The 20,415-nt window shown below is 43.8% G+C and overlaps 1 non-coding gene across 1 annotated transcript; it reads right to left on the bottom strand.

The window, feature by feature from the left end:
- Positions 1 to 19,857: 19,857 nt before the first annotated feature.
- LOC136654871 (U5 spliceosomal RNA) lies at positions 19,858 to 19,972 on the bottom strand. Its single transcript, XR_010794619.1, has one exon. It is a non-coding gene; the product is annotated as a U5 spliceosomal RNA (small nuclear RNA).
- Between the last annotated feature and the right edge of the window lie 443 nt (positions 19,973 to 20,415).

The following is a 20,415-nucleotide window of genomic DNA, read 5'->3' on the forward strand; positions in this document are numbered from 1 at the left end:
CAGACCGTGACATCCTTCCTTTCCAGCTTCCACAGCCACATGCTTGGAGAAGCAACAGCAAGCAAGTCAGAACAAATGATGGATTCTAGAGGGGAATGGAATGAGGCTTCTAATTGGAAGAAAGGGTATATAGAGGCTCACATAGGGATCATTGTTGTGAATAATTTCTGACTATATCATGCACCTGATGGAGGGTAAAAACGCATTCATCCTGGTGTACTCTGACTCAGAAGAAATTCAGCTGAAGAACGGGGAAATTTTTGTTTTGGGGTTCTGCAAATATGCTGCAAAATATTCCAACAGCAAATAACTGACAAGACAATTCCAGTCTACCATTAAAGGAGTTGCTAGATGGAATATTGCAGAACTATCAAAGGTGACCAAATAATTCACATTGAGAGATGGGTATAAACAAGTAGAATCCTTCATCAATAATTGGTCTCTGTTGGTTCTGATTTTTTAAAAATAAAAAGTAAGGTCTCCTTAGGTCCCTTTGGGGGGAAAGCAGGATAGAAATGCAGTAAACAAAAAAGCAAACAAATAAGTGAATATTTTACCTGCCATGGCTGAACATTCAGATGTTTGGATTTGACTTTGGGCAGTTTTGCTTTTTCTCTGGAGAGGTATATCGCATGTAGAGAATTTGCTATAGCATAGATTGCATTATAGATATTGTAGCTCTCACCACTCATAGCTCTAAAATAAAGAACCTCTAGTTTCCCCTCTTCTGTACAGTTTTCTTTTTGGAATTGGTCTTCATTGAGAAGAGAGCAATACTCTTTGTCAAGTGAATAGAAGTTGATAAAATCCATAAGAGACTTGTCAGGTGTCAAGTTATGAAGGAACTCCTGGAATCTTGGCACTGCAGTTCTGTGGGGTGTGATGGACAAGGCACCATGAAAAATGTTTTCACCCATTACTTCTTTTGTGGGTGACAAAGAAAATCTCCATTCAGGTGGCACGATCCAGACCTTCTGTATATAGATCCTTGTGTCCAGTTCAGAAGTATGTAAGTAGTATGCTAAAACAGACTGAAAGATGAGTGTCCCACTGAGAATAATCACATTGGCTGTACTTAATACAAGAACTTCCTTTATTTTATACAAGTTTTCAGTGAATTTCTCCTGAAATTCATACACGAATTTGTCATCCTTCTCCAGGAAGGCAATACAAATGCTATTCTGATCAAGCAAAGGCACAAGGTTCTGTACAAAGCTTTCTTCTTCAGCTGAGACAACGAGGCCAACCCATGTCCATCTGAAGTGCAGAAGAAGCTGGACAATCCCTGTATAATAAGTCCCTTTCCTTGGTGCCATCCAGTACACAGAAGGAAAATCCATTTTGCCACTCAGAATAGTCTCAGATGTACTGTAAGAGAGCTAATGGGAGAAGTGAGGCACATAAGAGGTTATTGAAATAACAAGAAACTTCTAAAGTAGCGGTTGGGACTGTGGGTTGGGACCCACTGGTGGGTTGTGACCTGATTTTTGGTGGGTCGCCAAAGAGTGATGGAAATATCAGTTAACTAATTGCCTCAAACCCTGAAGCTGTTAAAAAATCCGATACTGTAGCTACTAACTGCCTTGCAAGGAGCTGACCTCCTGCAGTTTGCAAGCATGTGTAATGTTGGGGAGATAAAAGTTCATGAGTCATTCTGGTTATTGTATGTATGTATGTATGTATGTATGTATGTATGTATGTATGTATGTATGTATAAATAAATAAATAAATAAATAAATAAATATTACCAGGATCAGCCAGGTTTTAACAACCAAGCAGTACTTACTTTCAGAATAGCCTTTGTATTTATTTCTAGGTTATTATTATTATTTTTTTTACAAGTCTGGTGAACCTAGATGCGTCCTGATAGGGTGTTGTTTTAAAGAGTGGATCCTCATGCTAAAAAATTTGGGAACCACTATTCTAAAGTGATATGATTGTTTCTAGTTTTCTAGCAATATTTAGATTCCGAGCCTGGGGTGCACGGTGCGGCTCTGTGCCGCAGACCTCAGTCGCAAACGTGCCATAAGGCACATTTGCAGGGCTTACTTCCAGGCTCCCGCCGGAGTTAGCATGTGGCGGGAGCCCAAGTTCTCTGGCTCAGCGGATTCCCAGACTGCCGGGATGCAGAACGGGAGATGGGGGTGTAGTCGGTGGCATTGTGGAAGCGTTCCGGGGAGGGGGAAGGTGTGCCCAGGGGCATGTGGGACGCATGTCAGGGGGAGAGGGTGCTGCAGTTCTGCAGTGCTGAGCTCCGCAGGATCCAAGAAACTTGGGCACATCTGCTCACCCTACACGAGCACCTCTACTATAGCGGCAACCAAAAGGCCGCCGCTAAAGTGAGTAGCCCCATTGTGGGGCTGTCTCCCTTACTCAGGGGAAGGGGGCGAATGTCCCCTTCTCCCGAGGAACCTCCTGTGGTAGGGTGGAAGGCGCAGGATCCGGCAGGAGCCCTCCGTGGAGCCGCTAGGTCCTGGAGCTCCGGACAACTCAGAATTGGCCTGGAAGTTCTTAATATTAAGGTTTTTTATTTTTTTTTTACTTTTTAAGTATTCCAAACAGTATTTCCATTTCTTAGTCTGAGTCAATTATGTTGAGTAAATTTCAGTTATTTATGAAAAATGTGTCATTCCAGGAACTGATTTATTCCAGACATCATGAGTGCAATGAAAAGAGTCAGGCAAATTTCCTTTCTTCTCCTCTTGAACACATAAGGGATCCCATCAGACCAGTGGTTCTCAAAATTTTTAGCACCTGCTTTTCAGAATGACAATCTGTCAGGAGCCACCGGAAGTGTTGTCATTAACCTGGAAGTGATGTCATGCCCAGAAGTGACATCATCAAGCAGGAAAATGCTTCTCACACACCCCATATGACCAAATCAAATCAATAAATTAAGTAAATTAACAGTTCAAGCTAAAAATGTATTTAAAATAAGGAACTATCCCAAGCAGTTGCCAATCTATTTAAAAAAGTTCCCCAAACAGGCTCCAATCCTATCCACACTGACCTGGGACTAAGCCCCATTGATGATCATTGTTAAAAGTATATACATAGCAGTCTGTTCAAAGTACACATCTGTAATATTTCCCCAAATACAGTCACATCCCATGGTAGCATCAAGTCTATTAAAAATAAAATGCACATTGAAATGAATGAGGACCCATCTGAAATGGACTCGCAACCCACTTAGTGGGTCTCAGCCCACAGTTATTTAATTTGCATGTAATCCAATGAGCATCATTAAATGGAAAGGCATTGAGGAAGATCAGTAATGTACCTGAGGAATCTTGTAGACATTGGTAATTGGGGCCAGCTGGATGGAAGTCTCTTCAGTAAGCCCTCCAATAACAGACAACACATGTTTTTTTCTATCACACTTGTAGTTGGTTATATTCCTATGCTGTGTGAATAGTAGACTCAAGGCACTCTCATACGTACTCCATGAATTAAACAGGTTGTCATAGATGTGAAATCCCAGGGTAATATTGGGCAAGAGTCTGGGATTCTGATTGATCTCCTGAATTGCAAAAATCAAGGACAGGACATGCTGAAAATGTGGCATATTCTTGCTGCAATGAGATTGGTAGTACTTAAATTCAGATATTTCATGCACTATCATTAGGACCACATACACAATGATTTACAAACATTAAGAAACTCTGCTAAGACAATGAGACAAATATAAGTTGTGCACGAGAACAATAGATAAATTCAAGTAAGAGAAATTGAAAGAAGGAGGGATGACATTTGGTTTTTTGGAGCCTCTCTACTCATAACTGGCTTGTGAAAAGCCTCTTCTTGGACAGTTCCATGCTTATTTAGACATGCAAACAATGTCACATCATGGGAGCTTTTAGCTCTGAGGTAAGTAAGACCATTTGTGGTCACCAAGCACCAATATTTTGATGCTGATTTTCCTCCTCAATCTCATTAGAAGTGCAATCAGGAGGTGTATGTGAGGACATACATCTCCGGAACAATTGGGAAGTCACCCAGTGCACCCTTTCAAGTGTGTGACACAATAGGAAATAGCCATCTGGGAGACTGGGAATCCATCAAGGACATCTCAGAATGTAACATGGCCCATGTTTGGTTGCTTACTTGCTACTTTATTTATTTATTTATTTATTTTATTTTATTTTATTTTGTTTACTTACTTACTTACTTATTGCTGCCTTTCCTCCAAGCATCTCAGAATGGCGTACATTGTTTCTTTCCTCTTTTTACCTCATAACAATCCTGTGAGGTTAGACTAAGCTATTGACTGCCCCAATGTTAACCATGAATTTTCGTGGCTGAGCAGCAATTTGAACCTGGATCTTAATTGAACCTATTGTCCATGTAAAAATCTATAAATGTCTGGTCCTCTGGTTAATATCCCTCTTTTCTCTAAAACTGTATCTTCCCAGTTATATCTTCTCCTCCCTCTTCTCTTCCTTTCCTTACCTGAAATACCTGTATTATTATTCCTTCATTTTTCATGTTTACAGGTTCCCTTCCCTATCAGGGATTTTTTCACTTCTCTCTTTCCACTGACCAGCAATGGTGACCATTCAGGACTTAAATATATGTTGCATCACATAAATTTCTGGATTTCCTCTTTCTCTTATTATACATTTATCTCCCTAAGAATTAGTTTGTGTAGCATTCATATATTCATCACCCTTATTTCATGGCAATCTACTGAAGTGTGTTTTGAGCCACTGCACCAAGGTCCCTGATCACGCAGCCAAATTTCACCAATAGACAAGGACTTTGAAGGAATGTCTCATGACTGACTTCAGTGAATTGCCATGTAATAAAGGGTGATTGTATACAATACAGTGAGAACACTTGAGAGAGGTAGTTGCTGACCTTGAACATACTCAGAGTAGTCCTCCTTTTCCACAATACTTCAGACTATTGAAGAACAATTTCACGTATGATTTCATCATTCATGCCAATTTCTGCCCCTCTAGTCATGATTTGTGAACGAGCCTTATGACTATGGAACAATAAAGAACTTACCTAAGCATATAATGCATCATATCTGGATGGTCTGTAAAACTGTGTATCAATTTGGAAGTTGGTATTACAGAAAGGATCCCACCGACAGTGGGGTCTCCGGGCATGTACAGGTTCTCCTGGGTGTTTCTAGGAACCTTATAAACAAGAACGGGGAGCGACAGCAACAACAGCAGCAGTCCAAGTTGCATGTTTGCATTCTTTAAAACAATACATGACATTCTTATAAGCTACAGTCCTCCTGACTACAGTGGCCCTTTTTGGACTAAACTCCTTAGTGGAACTTAACACATTCCTTGAAGGAAACACACAGAAGCAGAACCTCTCTCTAGACATAGAGATTCCACTAACAACAGTTTGCTATTTGAGAAACTAAAGAAGAGGAGATGAATTGAACTCTCTTATTCTAGGGAGCAACTGCTACTCTTAGCTCTGAGTGGCGCAGATGCTTCAAAATAGATGTGAGCTCAGAATTTAATAATGGATATTTAAATAAAATGGATTTGTTGTGTTACCAAATTGAGCAGACGAAAAAAAAATCTGTAGTGATTTTGATAATTATAAAGTAGACACACAACTCCCTTCTCGTATCATAGATTTGGCATCTGTGCAACCACAAAAACATGTTTTTAGGATTTCAAGAAATGTACTTTTCTTCTCCTCTTTATAGCTAATTAAGAAGGTTGTTTCGAACTGTACTATTACGAGCAGGCAGCCATTAAGCATGTGTGGTGTTGATCTTACAGAACATCCCTCTGTGTGTCTGCTCGGAAGTAACAGCCCAATCCTATCCACCCAGCACTGCCAGGTGCACAGATGGCTACAGATGTGGATTAAGGGCAGTGACTGCAGTTTTAGAATTTCTTCCACTTTTCTTGAAGATGTTGGAAACAGTGTCATGTACATTGATAGTGCATTGTGACTGAAAGTAATGTGGGATGTTTGGTGGCATACAAAGCAGGCGGCAGGGGCCCTGAACCCGGGTGCCAAGCTGCACAGGGGATGTCAAAGAGGCCACCCCAAGATGGCGGAATGACTCCTGCTACAGCTTCGGTTTAGCTCACACTGGTTGCAGCTGCCTCCAAAAGAAGCATGTTGATTGGCATGATTATATATGCAAAGTAATGAAGTTCTATATGAACCTAGAAATATAAATCTACAAACTTACAAAGTGTGCTTGTGTACATAAAGTTCAATGAAAGAAAATATCCACTGGCTGTTCTTCTTGTCTTAAAATTATTATTATTATTATTATTATTATTATTATTATTATTATTATTCATTTCCTATCATGATTATTATGGAAAATAATTTTGTCATTGTAGGCAAGGGGGTGCCAAAATTTTAGGGACCTTGGGTTCTGACAACACACTCATTAACTGATGGGCAGCCCATTCCTAAATATGGTCCTGCACCCTGATCCAGAGGGAGACAGTGCAGCTCTTTTGCATGCAACATTGGAACAGAGTCTGCTAGTGGTCTCCCCAGGGTAAGAAAATAAGAACATTAGAACAGCCCCACTGAATCAGGCCATAGGCCCATCTAGTCCAGCTTCCTGTATCTCACAGCGGCCCACCAAATGCCCCAGGGAGCACACCAGATAACAAGAGACCTCATCCTGGTGCCCTCCCTTGCATCTGGCATTCTGACATAGCCCATTTCTAAAATTAGGAGGTTGCACATGCACATCATGGCTTGTACTCCGTAATGGATTTTTCTTCCAAAAACTTGTCCCTTTTAAATGCGTCCAGGCCAGATGCTGTCACCACATCCTGTGGCAAGAAGTTCCACAGTCCACCCACACGCTGAGTAAAGAAATATTTTCTCTTGTCTGTTTTAACTCTTCCAACACTCAATTTTAGTGGATATCCCCTGGTTCTAGTATTATGTGAGATTGTAAAGAACATCTCCCTATCCACTCTGTCCATCCCCTGCATAATTTTGTATGTCTCAATCATGTTCCCCCTCAGGCGTCTCTTTTTTATAGGCTGAACGGGCCCAAACACTATAGCCTTTCCTCGTAAGGAAGGTGCCCCAGCCCTGTAATCATCTTAGTCGCTCTCTTTTGCACCTTTTCCATTTCCACTATGTCTTTTTTGAGATGCGGTGACCAGAACTGGACACAATACTCCAGGTGTGGCCTTAACATTGATTTGTACAACCGCATTATAATATTAGCCGTTTTGTTCTCAATACCCTTCCTAATGATCCCAAGCATAGAATTGGCCTTCTTAACTGCCGCCGCACATTGGGTCAACACTTTCATCAACCTGTCCACCACCACCCCAAGATCTCTCTCCTGATCTGTCACAGACAGCTCAGAACCCATCAGCCTATATCTAAAGTTTTGATTTTTTTGCCCCAATGTGCATGACTTTACACTTACTGACATTGAAGCGCATCTGTCATTTTTTTGCCAATTCTGCCTGTCTGGAGAGATCCTTCTGGAGCTCCTCACAATCACTTCTGATCTTCACCACTCGGAAAAGTTTGGTGTCGTCTGCAAACTTTGCAACCTCACTGCTCAGGTCTCCAGGTCATTTATGAAGAGGTTGAAAAGCACCGGTCCCAGGACAGATCCTTGGGGCACACCACTTTTCACCTCTCTCCATTGTGAAAATTGCCCATTAAAACCCACTCTCTGCTTCCTGGCCACCAACAAGTTCTCAATCCATAAGAGGACCTGTCCTCTAATTCCCTGACTGTGGAATTTTTTTCAGTAGCCTTTGGTGAGGGACCGTGTCGAAAGCCTTCTGAAAGTCCAGATACACAATGTCTACGGGTTCTCGCGCATCCACATGCCTGTTGACCTTTTCAAAGAATTCTATAAGTTTCGTGAGGCAAGACTTACCCTTACAGAAGACATGCTGATTCTCCCTCAGCAAGGCCTGTTCATTTATGTGTTTTGAGATCCTATCTTTGAAGAGGCATTCCACCATCTTAGCCATTATAGAAGTTAGGCTGAGCAGCCTGTAGTTTTCTGGGTCCCACCTCTTTCCCTTTTTAAAGATAGGCATGACATTTGCTATCCTCCAATCTTCTGGCACCGTGGCCATTTTGAGGGACAAGTTGCATATCTTAGTTAAGAGATCAGCAACTTCATTCTTCAATTCCTTAAGAACTCTTGGGTGGATGCCATCAGGGCCCAGTGACTTATTGATCTTTAATTTATCAACGAGGTCTGAAACATCTTCTCTTTTTACCTCTATCTGACTTAATTCTCGGTCAGGAGGGGTCGCTCAGGCAGCAGTATCTGCCCGAGGTCTTCTGCCGTGAAAAAGATGCAAAGAACTCATTCAATTTCTCTGCCATCTCTAAGTCTCCTTTTATCTCCCCTTTCCCACCCTCACAATCCAGATGGACAACCGCTTCTCTGGCGGGTTTCCTGCTTCTAACATATTTGAAGAAGCTTTTATTATTCCCCTTAATGCTACTGGCCATGCGTTCCTCATAGTCTCGCTTGGCCTCCCATATCACCTTCTTACATTTCTTTTGCCACACTTTATGTTCCTTCTTATTCTCCTCATTAGGGCAAGACTTCCATTTATGGAAGGAAGCTTCCTTGCCCTTCACAGCCTCTCTAACTTGGCTGGTTAGCCATGCGGGCACTCTCCTGGATTTAGTGGAACCCTTCTTTCTTTGCGGTATACAACTCTGCTGGGCCTCTATTACTGTTGTTTTAAGCAGCCTCCATGCACTCTGGAGAGATTGGACTCTTTTTACCCTCCCTTTCAACCTCCTTCTAACCAGCCTCCTCATTTGAGGGAAGTCCGCCAATCGGGTTTTTGTGAGAGATTTGCCTGGTATTCTTCCCCCAACGTGCATGTCAAAATGGATTGCAGCATGATCACCGTTCCCCAATGGCTCCGTAACATTGATATCTCTAACCAGGTCCTGTGTACCACACAATATTAAATCCAGAGTCACCTGCCCTCTGGTTGGCTCCGTGACTAGCTGCTCTAAGCCACAATCATTTAGCACGTCAAGAAATCCGTTGTCCTTATCATGACCAGAACACAAATTGACCCAGTCTATATGAGGATTGAAGTACGGCAGAGGTTCCCAAACTGAGGCGTGGCAACACCCCAGCCAGGCAAACTCTATCTCTGCCCCCTTCAGAGTAGTAAAAGGAGTAGTCAGGTTCAATTTAATTTCCAAAAGTAGTTCCTATCTTGAGACTGATACTAACCAATGATTTTAGAATTGTTGTCACATTTCTCCTGTAATTTGAGTCTGGTGGTCCCAGAGGGCATGCAAAAAAGGATGTGTATTGTGTTGGTCCTCTTGCAAGCAGAGGTTAGAAAGTTGAGGAAATGGCCTTAATCATGGATCTGTTTGGTGCAGATAGTATACTCAACCCATGGTTTTCAAACTCCCTTCAAACCATGATTTCACTCCCAAATACTTGGGTGGTTCAATATGCAGACATAATGCTGAACTATTAAAACATTCTACTCTTAAGTATGGTTTTTGGCCCAATCCCATGCTTACATTATGCCATCAGAATGCAGGCTTCACCAGTGCTAGCCTTAAAAAAGTGCCATTAAGCACTTTGCAATGGTGCACCTTCAATCCCGTCAGAGCAGGCAGGTACAGCCCAGGGAGATTTTCAGGGCGAGAGCAGGATGCAGAAGAGCATAGGGGTGAGGAGGGCAGTGACATAGGTGGGTCTGGGCAGAAAAGGCGAGGAAGGGGGCAGGATGAGGGACACCAGCGTGTGCCATATCCTATCCCTTTCCTGGACCTGATCCACTGGCAAAGGTCAACGATATTGCTGGCACAGGTCTGAGCTGGGGCTTTGTCTCCTTACCTCAAGAAGACCTCTGCCTGCTAAATTCCCCCATGAGTTGCATGGTCGCCCTCACTGATGCAGCTGCATCAGCACAGGGGAAACTTGGTAGGATTGAGCTGCCCGACTCAGAGGCCAAGGAACCTGACTCATATTCCCTTTTTTCCTATTTTATCCACACAGTAATGACTAGAATTTTTTGTCTTTGATTGTATATAGTGCCAAAGGAGAGGGATAATTCTCATTGCACATGCAAAGAATGGAACTTGTTACTTCAACTATTTGTCGAGCATAAATAAACACACTCATAGTCCTTGGAGTTGCTGTCCCTCGGGAATTTAGCATGACATTCTAAAACACTCTTCCATTAATTCTCTTTTATATCTTGTGGTTGCCGTACTCTAATTTATCATAGTGAAGATTTTGCTTATTGCTCCCAGAAGGCAAGCAAATTAATTCCCATCATGAATGGCAGCAAAGGAGACCTCCTGCAGAAAACGTTACTCTGATAAATGCAGTGGGCCCGCTGTATCCATGAATTTGAAACCCAAGGATTTCAGCTTCTGCAGGTTCCCGAACTCGTGGGTTGAACCCACATGGACCTTCCAGAGGCGAGGGGAGCACAGCTCCCAGAGGGTGTTCGAAGGGTCAGGAAGGCCATGTGTGGCCTCCATAGACCTCAGAATGTCTTCTAAGGCTTGTGGGAGGTCTTAGAAAGTCACTTCCACTTTTTGGTAAAAAATGGAAGTGACGTTTTAAGGCCTTAAAAGGTCTTCAGAGGGTCAGAGAGGGCTTCCCTGGCCCTCTGAAGGCCCTTTAAGGCCTTAAAACATCACTTCCAGTGTTCACAAAAAACTGGAAATGACCTTCTAAGACCTCCCAGAGGGTCCCCTCATCTCTGGAAGATTACAGGGTCTCAAAACCCACGGATTTCATTATTCATGGGTTTCCTTATCTATGGGGGTTCCTGGAGTGGAACCCCTGCAGATAAATGGGAGGCCCTGTAGTCAGAAAGGATATTTCCTTCTGTTTTCTCAAATTTATGAGAAGTTGCATATGTTGGCCTTTTTTCTTTTCTTTCCTGCAAGCAGTCATTATTTAAAAACAATACTTATGCTATGGGAGCATAAAATATAATATGTGAAATCAAGTTTTGTATTGGTTGTTGGCTTTGTGTTTTTGGTATTGGAATGGAAATTTCACTACATTTTTAGGAGGATGTTTGTTCCGAACCAAGTGACAATCTCCAGGACACAGAGACTTTGCTTATTCTCCACAGTTCCTTTGTACTATGGAAAAGGGACATGAAGTAGGTACTGTATACTTTTCAAAAAAGGGAAATCTCACCATAGATAGTTGGGCTAGTAGTAAAGCACATGTTTTACATGCAGAAGGTTCCACGATCATCACCAGATAATTCTGGGAATGACCCAGGCCTATACTCTGTGGGTCTAGAACTCCCCCATGGGATACAGTCTGTGCCCCTTTGGCACTGCTGCATCTCCACGTGGGGACTTAGGCCCTGATCCACAGTGCTGACGCTGTAAAGCACATCGATGATGCATTCCGCCAGCCCAGTGCTGGAGATACCCTTGCACTGGAACAGCGATGGTTGAAGGACGGAGGTCTGCCACCTGGCGCTCTACGTGAAGTGCTGAGCAATGGAGAGGTAAGATGGGGCATGGGGGAGGTGTTCTAGGGTGGGCGGAGGGTGGGGCAAATGCATGGTGGGGGGAGGTAGTGGGGTGAGTGAGTGTGGGACACGACATAACTCAACACCAATTCCACGGCCCCATATCGGCTAAATAGATGGTGCAGAACTGAGAAGCCCCATTGCAGGGCTACCTTCCTTACCCAGGGGAAGGGGACAAATGTGTTACTGACGGCTGACAAGAGTGCTCAATGTGCCACAGCAGTCATTTTTCACGCTGTGGCAACCTTTCACTTTTGGCAGATCAGGATTGGGCTGCTGGGTTGTACTGGGCTGTAATATTTGCTCCTCCCAACCTGTTGGCATTGTTAGGCCCCAATCGGTGAGTATCCATTTCAGTGAGGCCATCAGGACCCAACCAGGGAGGTGCTCTGAAATCCCTTCTATGAACTCTGCTGCTTCAATCCTTCTCATCCTACATGAAAAAATCACATTTGCCTGCCTTATCCCAATAGGCAAGAGGGATCTGCATTTGCCTACCTTATCCCATCTGCAAGAGGGATCTGAAGGCCTTAGGAGTGGACCTCAACAGGTGGGAAACCCTGGCCTCTGAGCGGCCCGCTTGGAGACAGGCTGTGCAGCATGGCCTTTCCCAGTTTGAAGAGACACTTGGCCAACAGACTGAGGCAAAGAGGCAAAGAAGGAAGGCCCATAGCCAGGGAGACAGACCAGGGACAGACTGCACTTGCTCCCAGTGTGGAAGGGGTTGTCACTCCCGAATCAGCCTTTCCAGCCACACTAGACGCTGTGCCAGAACCATCTTTCAGAGCACGATACCATAATGTGATGTCCATGGCGGGCGGAGACCCCGCCCCCTTGGGGTTCCCGGGCACGGGGTGCTTACCGGGACAATGCGCGCAGGTCGTCGGCAGAAAGAAGGATGGGAGGCAGATACAGCAGATTTGTATAGACGATTTACTCTGGTTAAACTCTTGACATTCATGGGGCCTGTTACGTCACAGGCCCCTTTGATTTACAGAGACACGCGGCGGCGACGACCTATATGCGCGTTCCCCACTTCTTCCCGACCCCTTGCAGGTTCCGGCAGGGTTCCCCTGTCAGTGCCAGTCGAAAAGAGATAGGGGTTCCCGATGGCTGTCACAGCATTGTTGGGGGTTAGCTTAACTGTCCTCTGGAGGGCCCCTTGTGCCTCCGGTCTTGCCTTTTGATAAGCTGGCCTCCAATGTGGGCAGTTGAGATGGGGTCCTTCTGGCAGCAGCCTTGCCCCTCCGGTTTTCACCCCCAGCTCCCAGGTGGGTCTAGCATTGGGTGGTCCCCAGCCTCCAGCCCCTCCCTCCAGGGCTGAGGCTAGCAAAGTTCTCCTTGAAGCCTCTCTTGGCTGAGTAAGGCCAGGGTGGCTACCCCCTCTGGCCTCCTCTGCAATCCCTCTCCCAACTGGAGAGATCCAACCTCTCCCTCGGCTGTCCAGCCCCCTTATGAGGCTAGCCTTGTTCTGGTCCAGCCCCACCCCTTCTGCCCACGTGGCTGCTGACTGCTCCCAGGAGGCACTATGGCCTACTCCCAGGGAAGTGACTTGTCTGGGATCCCAGTCCTGATAGTGCCCAGGTTCTACTCCTGAGGAGGCCCTTACCCCTGAGGAGACCCCTGCTCCAGGGTGATTCCTGGCCTCCTGGGCTGGGCCTAGGTGACACATAGTCTTTCGAGACTGAAGGTTGCCAATACAAGTGTTATTGTATTGTGAGAGAACACCTCAAACTATTTTTGATCATGATACACAAGTAGGGCACAGGAAATGCTTAGGTTGAGCTTGTCATTGCACTCTGGTCTTTCAAATGTGCATGCAACAATGATAGCAGGAAAGAATGTGGTCATAACTGACCAGAGAATTTAGTGGTTCTTAATCTACTGCCCAATTATATGAGTGCCCTGTGCCATTGGAACTTGCATTTCGGCTTCTCATGGTGGTTTCAGGTGTCATGCCTGGTGTCCAATGTGTCCCATTAAACCTATGCTAGCTGTTTTGCTTGTGTAAGTCCAAAGAGACTCCTGGGGGCACATGGCCAGGAAGGAGAACAGGATCTTAGTGTGCATGGCTTTTTCCAGCATCCTCCCCTGCCACATATCTAACTGCTCCAGAGTAGGTTTATTGGCCCATTCCTGCCAGCCATGGATTTCTGACCTTCTGAACCATCAATCATGAGCCACCAGCTATTGGTGTGGCTCAAGGTTCAACAGCATAAGGCCCTGATAGGATTGGTCCATTAATTTCACAGCAGATAACACTGTACATAGCAGAGCTACCAACATTTTTTTTTTCCTTTCAGATGCAGCTCATGCCAGAAGATCCATGCCCAGAAGATCAGCATCCAAACCAGAATCACCATCAATGTATTCCCAAAGTTATCTCCTTCCTCTCCTACCAAGAGCCATTGGGGATTGTTTCGATTTCCTTTGCTGTGATTACATGTCTGGTGATGCAAACCTTCCTCAAGAACTGGGATACTCCCATTGTCAAAGCCAACAACCAGAACCTCACCTGTGTCCTCCTCATTTCTATCTTCCTTTGCTACTTTTCTTCCCTGCTTCCATGCTGCACAGCCTGCCTCCAAGCGGGCCGCTCAGAGGCCAGGGTTTCCCACTTGTTGAGGTCCATCCCTAAGGCAACATACAACATAACAACATACAACAAACCTTTATTAGGCATATAGTTTTACAACTAATATCTCCAAACAGTCACGTATGAAGGTATATATTAAAAGAGAGAGAGGAAATAAGAGTTAAAACACACCAGTTTGCTTACACAGTTACTCCAAGTTGCTTAGAACAAGCAACTTAGCCCGCTTCAAATTGCTCAAATGTAGAAATTTAGCAACTGGAAGGGTCACAGATTCAAATTCACCTGCCAGCAAAAGTTGTAAAGAGGTGATCTCAGAGAGACCTTTTTTGTTCCCTGATAATGAGGGGAGATACTGGTCTCTGAGCACCTGATTAAAAGCACAATGCAGAACAATGTGTGGAAGAGAGTCTACCTCTCTGAGGCCACAATTGCAAAATCGTTCTTCCTTCGGGGCATTTCTAAACCTACCAAGTAGGTCATTAGAAGGCAACACGTTGCATCAGGCTAATGTAAAAGCCCTCCTTTCAAAGGGGCACTCTAAGAAGGACAGGTATTTTGGTTGTAGACCAAAGGTATTGTTAAGATGGAAATTAACATCCCTAAGGCCTTCAGATCCCTCTTGCAGATGTCCTTGTATTGCAGCTGTGGTCTACCTGTAGGGTGCTTTCCTTGCACGAGTTCTCCATAGAGGAGATCCTTTGGGATCCGGCCATCATCCTTGCCGACGATGCAATACAATAACAATAATACCTTTATTGGCATATAAAATTACAACAGTCACTAAACAATTATCGACCACTGAAAAGATGTACATGATTGAAGGGGAAATAAAAATTAATTTAGGATATAGAAGATATTTTAATAATTATGGTTAAAAACCTGGCAACTGCTAAGGTAATATCTGCCTGATTATCTCTTAGCAAAGCGAAATAGGGATCGATAAATGGAACAGTAGGATGTCGTAAAAAGGGATCCAAAAACAACTTTCGAAGTGGACAATGCACTGGACAATAAATCAAGATGTGCTCCAATGTGTCCGGCTCGAGGTGACAGAAGGAGCACAATCTGCTGTACCAAGGAGTGTGAGAAAATCTGCCAAGATGGTATGAGGAAGGAAAAATGTTAAAACGCGCAAGCATAAAAGCCCTTCTAAGGGAAGGATTTATTAGGGTATCAAAATATTTCAAAAGCTGACCTGGTAAAGGACAGAGACCAAAAAAAAGAGGGGAACAAACTGGGTTAAGATCCGCGGAAAGAGAAGAAAATTCAGCTTCCCAAAGCCTAGACTGGATTAGCTTATAGGCCCTGTTAACATCAAGGCCCACTAAAGATTCCAGTGAAAGATCTATGGAATTCAATTTGGAATCAATGTTTAAAAACCAACTAGACAAAAAGGGTCTCTTAACAGGTCATTGAGAAGGGAATCGGGTGGGAGGGGCAAATGAAGCCAGAGCCAAAATTTAAACATTATAGCCCATTCTGTGGTTGAAGGGAGATGGACTCCCAACTCGAGAGTCAGCGTTGCTAACCAGATGGAATTTGGAACTCTGAGAATCCTCCTAAAAAAAATGGCCGCAACTCGGTCCAGGGTTTTGATGACTTCCTTAATCCATATAGGGGCACCGTATAATAGTTGGGCCTCAATCTTAGCTCTGAAGATCTGGAGAGCGGCAGGTACGAATTGATTACCAGTGCTATAATCGCCTTAAGGTGATGATTCAAAGAGGCGATAGCTAACTTCCTATGGGCTGTCCAAGTAAGTCGATAATGGAAAAGCAAGCCAAGATATTTAAAGGTGGACACTTGCTCATAGGTGGAATGGCTTACCCTCCAGGTCAACGGAGACCAAGATTTTGAGAATACCAGGATTTTAGTTTTGTTAGCATTGATAGTCAAATCGTTGGATGTGCAGTAATCCTGAAAAATAATGAGGGCTTGATGAAGACCAGATTTTGTTAGTGAAAGCAGAACTGCATCATCCGCATACAATAAAAGGGGTACAGGAACACCATTAAGGGAAAGGGGAGAGACCCTTTGGTTAGAAAAATAGGAGGGGAGATCAGATAGAAAGAGGTTGAAAAGTGAAGGGGCTAGAATGCATCCCTGACGGACACCCTTATCGATAGAGATATTATCTGATAAAGGACCTGTCGGGCCGGATCGTACATTACATGAATTAGAGAGATGAAGACGACAGATTAAAAAAAGAAGACGAGGATTGATACCTCTAAGGGTAAGTTTGTCCCAAAGAAGGGATATATTGACAGAGTTGAATGCACCCTTAAGGTCGAGAAACGCTACATAGAGCTTTCTACCATGATGGACGAGATATTTTTTGGCTAAAAAAGAGAGCAAAAAGGTATGGTCATTCATAGAAGAACCAAGTCAAAAACCGATTTGCTCTCTGCCAGGAAGGTCCACCGAAAGTGCCCATGCAGTCAGTCTCGAAAGCAGGAGTTTCGCATACAGCTTACCAATGATAGAGAGTAAGCTGATTGGTCTCTGGTAGGGCAGGATCACCTTTCTTAAAAATAGGGACAATATTAGATAATAGCCAGGATGCCGGAATGCAACCTGAGCTATTTACAAGAGAAAACAAATTGGCTAAAGGAAAGGCCCACCATGTGGGTTGACTGGTAAGAATCTCACTGAGAATACCATCAGGACCCGAAGACTTACCTGATTTTAAAGAGGAGATTAGAGATAGAACTTCACTCGGATCCACTGGGGGCCATTCCGGAAGCTTAGAGACATGCGAGGAAAGTGTATTATCTTGGGAGGGAGCGGAAAAAATATTAGAAAAATAAACCACACAGGAAGTGGGAGAAACAGAAGAGGGATTTGAACTTAAAGGATGAAAGGAAGGAGAGACTAAGGACCAAAGGGCCTTATGGTTGTTGGAGTAAATTGCAGTTAAAAGCTGCCTCCATTTATTCTGGGCATAGTCATGTTTTTTTGCCTCTAGTAGATCTTTAAAATGCGATCTTGATTGAAAATATGATTGTAGAGCTGAAGGAGTAGGATTATGACGAATAGAAAAAAAAGTCTGTCTAATTGAATTTTTGAGTGACCAACATTCCCAGGGAGAGCGGTTCAAGGGTTTGGAAGCGGTACTATACATAGCCAGGAATGTGGATAAAGAAGATGTAATAGAAGAGTAAGTAGAAACAGCCTCTGTGGAAGAATTGGTTGCAATCAGAGATCTATGAAGATCAACAACCGCTTCAGATGCAAACCAGGAGGTTAGAGCCTCCTCTAAGCGATGAGACCATTTGAGGCGAGGGGGAAGACGATTGGTAGAATTGTTGGTATTGTCACTAACAGAAGGAATGGCTAAAAGTAATTGAAGAGGAAGATGGTCACTTTCATGGAAAGGGACAATCTGAAAATCAGAAAGGTAAGGGAGTAAGGGTAGGGAAGCAAGAACAAAATCAATAACACTAGACCCTCTCGGGGCAAAATGGGTAAAGGCTCCAGGGAGGGCCATTTCCAAATATCCATTCAGGACAATAAGGTTCAGGGCAATACATAAATCAATCAAATAAGATGCGTAATCATTAACCATCTGGTCTGAGGAACAGCGAGGGCAAAGGAACCAGGGGTGAATAGAATCGTCCACTTCTAGTTGCATGAACCGAGCTAAAGCAGTATTATTAGGGCCAAGTCTAGTGTTAAAATCTCGTAAAATGAGGAGAAAAATGGAAGACTGCAAAAAAAGATAATTGGCACAAAAAGCCCTCACCGCAGCCCAAATATGTAAAGTTGAAGCATCGGACGGTGGAAAGTATACGTTGACCATCAAAATTTGTACGTTTTGGCAGCGGAATAAGAAAGATTGGAAATAGGGAGAGGTAGAAGCGAGGGGAGTTAAGATGACTTGAGAAGAGTTTTTGGAAAAACAACATAGTCCCGCTCGAGGGCAGCCTTTCAGATTTAGTTTGAAGGCTGGGAGCGGGAATGACTTAAAACTGGGAAGAGAAGGGGGAGGTTGGGACCAAGTTTCTTGCAAAAAAATTAAATCATAGGAGGACAAAAAGGAGACAACCTCCTGGTCAAAACGCTTCTTCCCCCAACCCGCAATGTTCCACGAAAGAATTTTTGGGGGGACAGAAGGAACAGGAGCAGGTGAGGGTAAGGATAAAGATCAACAGGGGGAAGAGGGAATATCATTGGGGGATACAATCTTTTGAGAGTCATTCAAAGGAGCAGGGAGAGATGAATCATGCACTGCTAGAAGCTCGGGTGGAGACAGCTCATCAGGAGGAAGACTGTTCTTTCCAATGTCCACAGTTGTAGTGTAGTCGAAGTCCATCGGTGGGATCATCTGGGCCAAAGCATCAACTAGCCAAAATTTGCCCCTTGGTGGAGGACTGATGATTATGCAGGAAGGAAACAGAGAACTGTTGGAGCCTGACTATTATGGAAAATAATTTTGTCATTGCAGGCAAGGGGGTGCCAAACTTTTACGGGCCTTGGGTTCTGACAACACGCTCATTAACCGATGGGCAGGCCATTCCTAAAGATGGTCCTGCACCCTGATCCAGAGGGAGACAGTGTGGTTCTTTTGCATCCAACACGGAAACAGAGTCTGCTAGTGGTCTCCCCAGGGTAAGGCAGAGGTTCCCAAACTGAGGTGTGGCAACGTCCCAGCCAGGCAAACTCTATCTCTGCCCCCTTCAGAGTAGTAAAAGGAGTAGTCAGGCTAAACTTAATTTCCAAAAGTAGTGCCTATCGTGAGGCTGATACTAACCAACGATCTTTAGAATTGTTGTCATTTTTCTCCTGTAATTTGGGTTTGACGGTCCCAGAGGGCATGCGCAAAGGGATGTGTATTGTGTCGGTCATCTTGCAAGCAGAGGCTAGAAAGTTGACGAAATGACCTTAATCATTGATCCGTTGGGAACAGATAGTATATGCAACCCATGGTTTTGAATCTCCCTTCAAACCAAGATTTCACTCCCAGGTACTTGGGTGGTTCAGTATGCAGACATAATGTTGAATGTTCCTGGAACGGAACCCCTACTGATAAATGGGAGGCCCTGTAATCAGAAAGGATATTTCCTTCTGATTTCCCAAATTTATGAGAAGTTGCATGGGATGGGCTTTTTTCTTTCCTTGCCTGGAAGCACTCATTATTTAAAAACAATACTTACACTAAAGGAGCATAAAATAAAATATGTGAAATATTTTGCATTGGTTGGTTGGCTTTGTGGTTTAGTTTTGGGATGGAAATTTCACTGCAGTTTTAGGAGTTCTGCAGTTCTGCAGTTTTAGGAGAAATTTCACTGCAGATCTGAACCAAGTGACACTCTGGACAACACTGTTTATTCTCTATAGTTTCTTTGTACTATGGAAAAGGAACATGAAGTGAGTATTGCATATTTTTCAAAAAAAGTAGAATCTCTTTATACATACTTACATATATACATTCAAAAAGGAGGGAGTCAAATGGCAGTGGCAATCCAGTGGGTGAGTGAACAAATGAGTGGACCTTCCTCCCTTTCCCTCCTTCCTCTTAGACCTTCCAACATTGAGCCAAACTTGCCCCACACCAAGTAAGCAGTGTGTGGTGCAACTATGGCCAGGGACCCAGAACTTTCTGGTGCCTTTCTGGAACAGTATACAACTGTATGAGCTGCAGAAAGATGTTTTATTCTTAGTTTTTATAATATTCTACATCCTTTCTTGTGTACATGTTTGTATCAAGATGCTTTTGTATGACTTTTTCCCCATCCATGAAAATATCAAAAGTATCTTCATGGAATCAGTAACATAATCAATAATACAATTACATCAAGGTTCTTTTTTTAAACCAGGTTGTTCCTCTCCACAGAAATCTTTAGTAAAAGGCAAAAGATTTATACGATCTGAAGAGAAACCAGAGTTCCCGGGTTTCAGGGTGTTAATCCGCTACCTCACGTGGAGTAACAGGAGGCCATTCCGGGAGAATTGATGGAGTAAGGGTTAAAGATTCACAGAGATCAGTAGCAGAGAAGATTTCCGAAAAATGGGCTACCCAGACGGGCGGAGAAATAAGGGAAGGTTAGTTCCCAAAAGGAGGTGAGTTGGAGTGGGTGACCAGGGACCAGAAAGATTTATGTTCATTGGACAAAATTGCCTCATGAAGCCGGAGCCATTTGTGCTGGGCAAAAATGTGTTTTCTTTTCCTCCAAAAGAATCTGGCAGCATTTCCTGAGATGGAAATAGGATCTTAAAGCATCAGGGGAAGGATTACTGCGCACTAAGAGGAAAGACTGCCTGACTCGGGACTGGATTCAAGATGGCCACCTGGTAGGATCCCTGCTCCTGTGCTCCTGTTTCATGCCCTGA

The sequence above is a fragment of the Tiliqua scincoides genome, chromosome 5 (assembly GCF_035046505.1).
Source record: "Tiliqua scincoides isolate rTilSci1 chromosome 5, rTilSci1.hap2, whole genome shotgun sequence".
In the NCBI taxonomy this organism is placed as follows: domain Eukaryota; kingdom Metazoa; phylum Chordata; class Lepidosauria; order Squamata; family Scincidae; genus Tiliqua; species Tiliqua scincoides.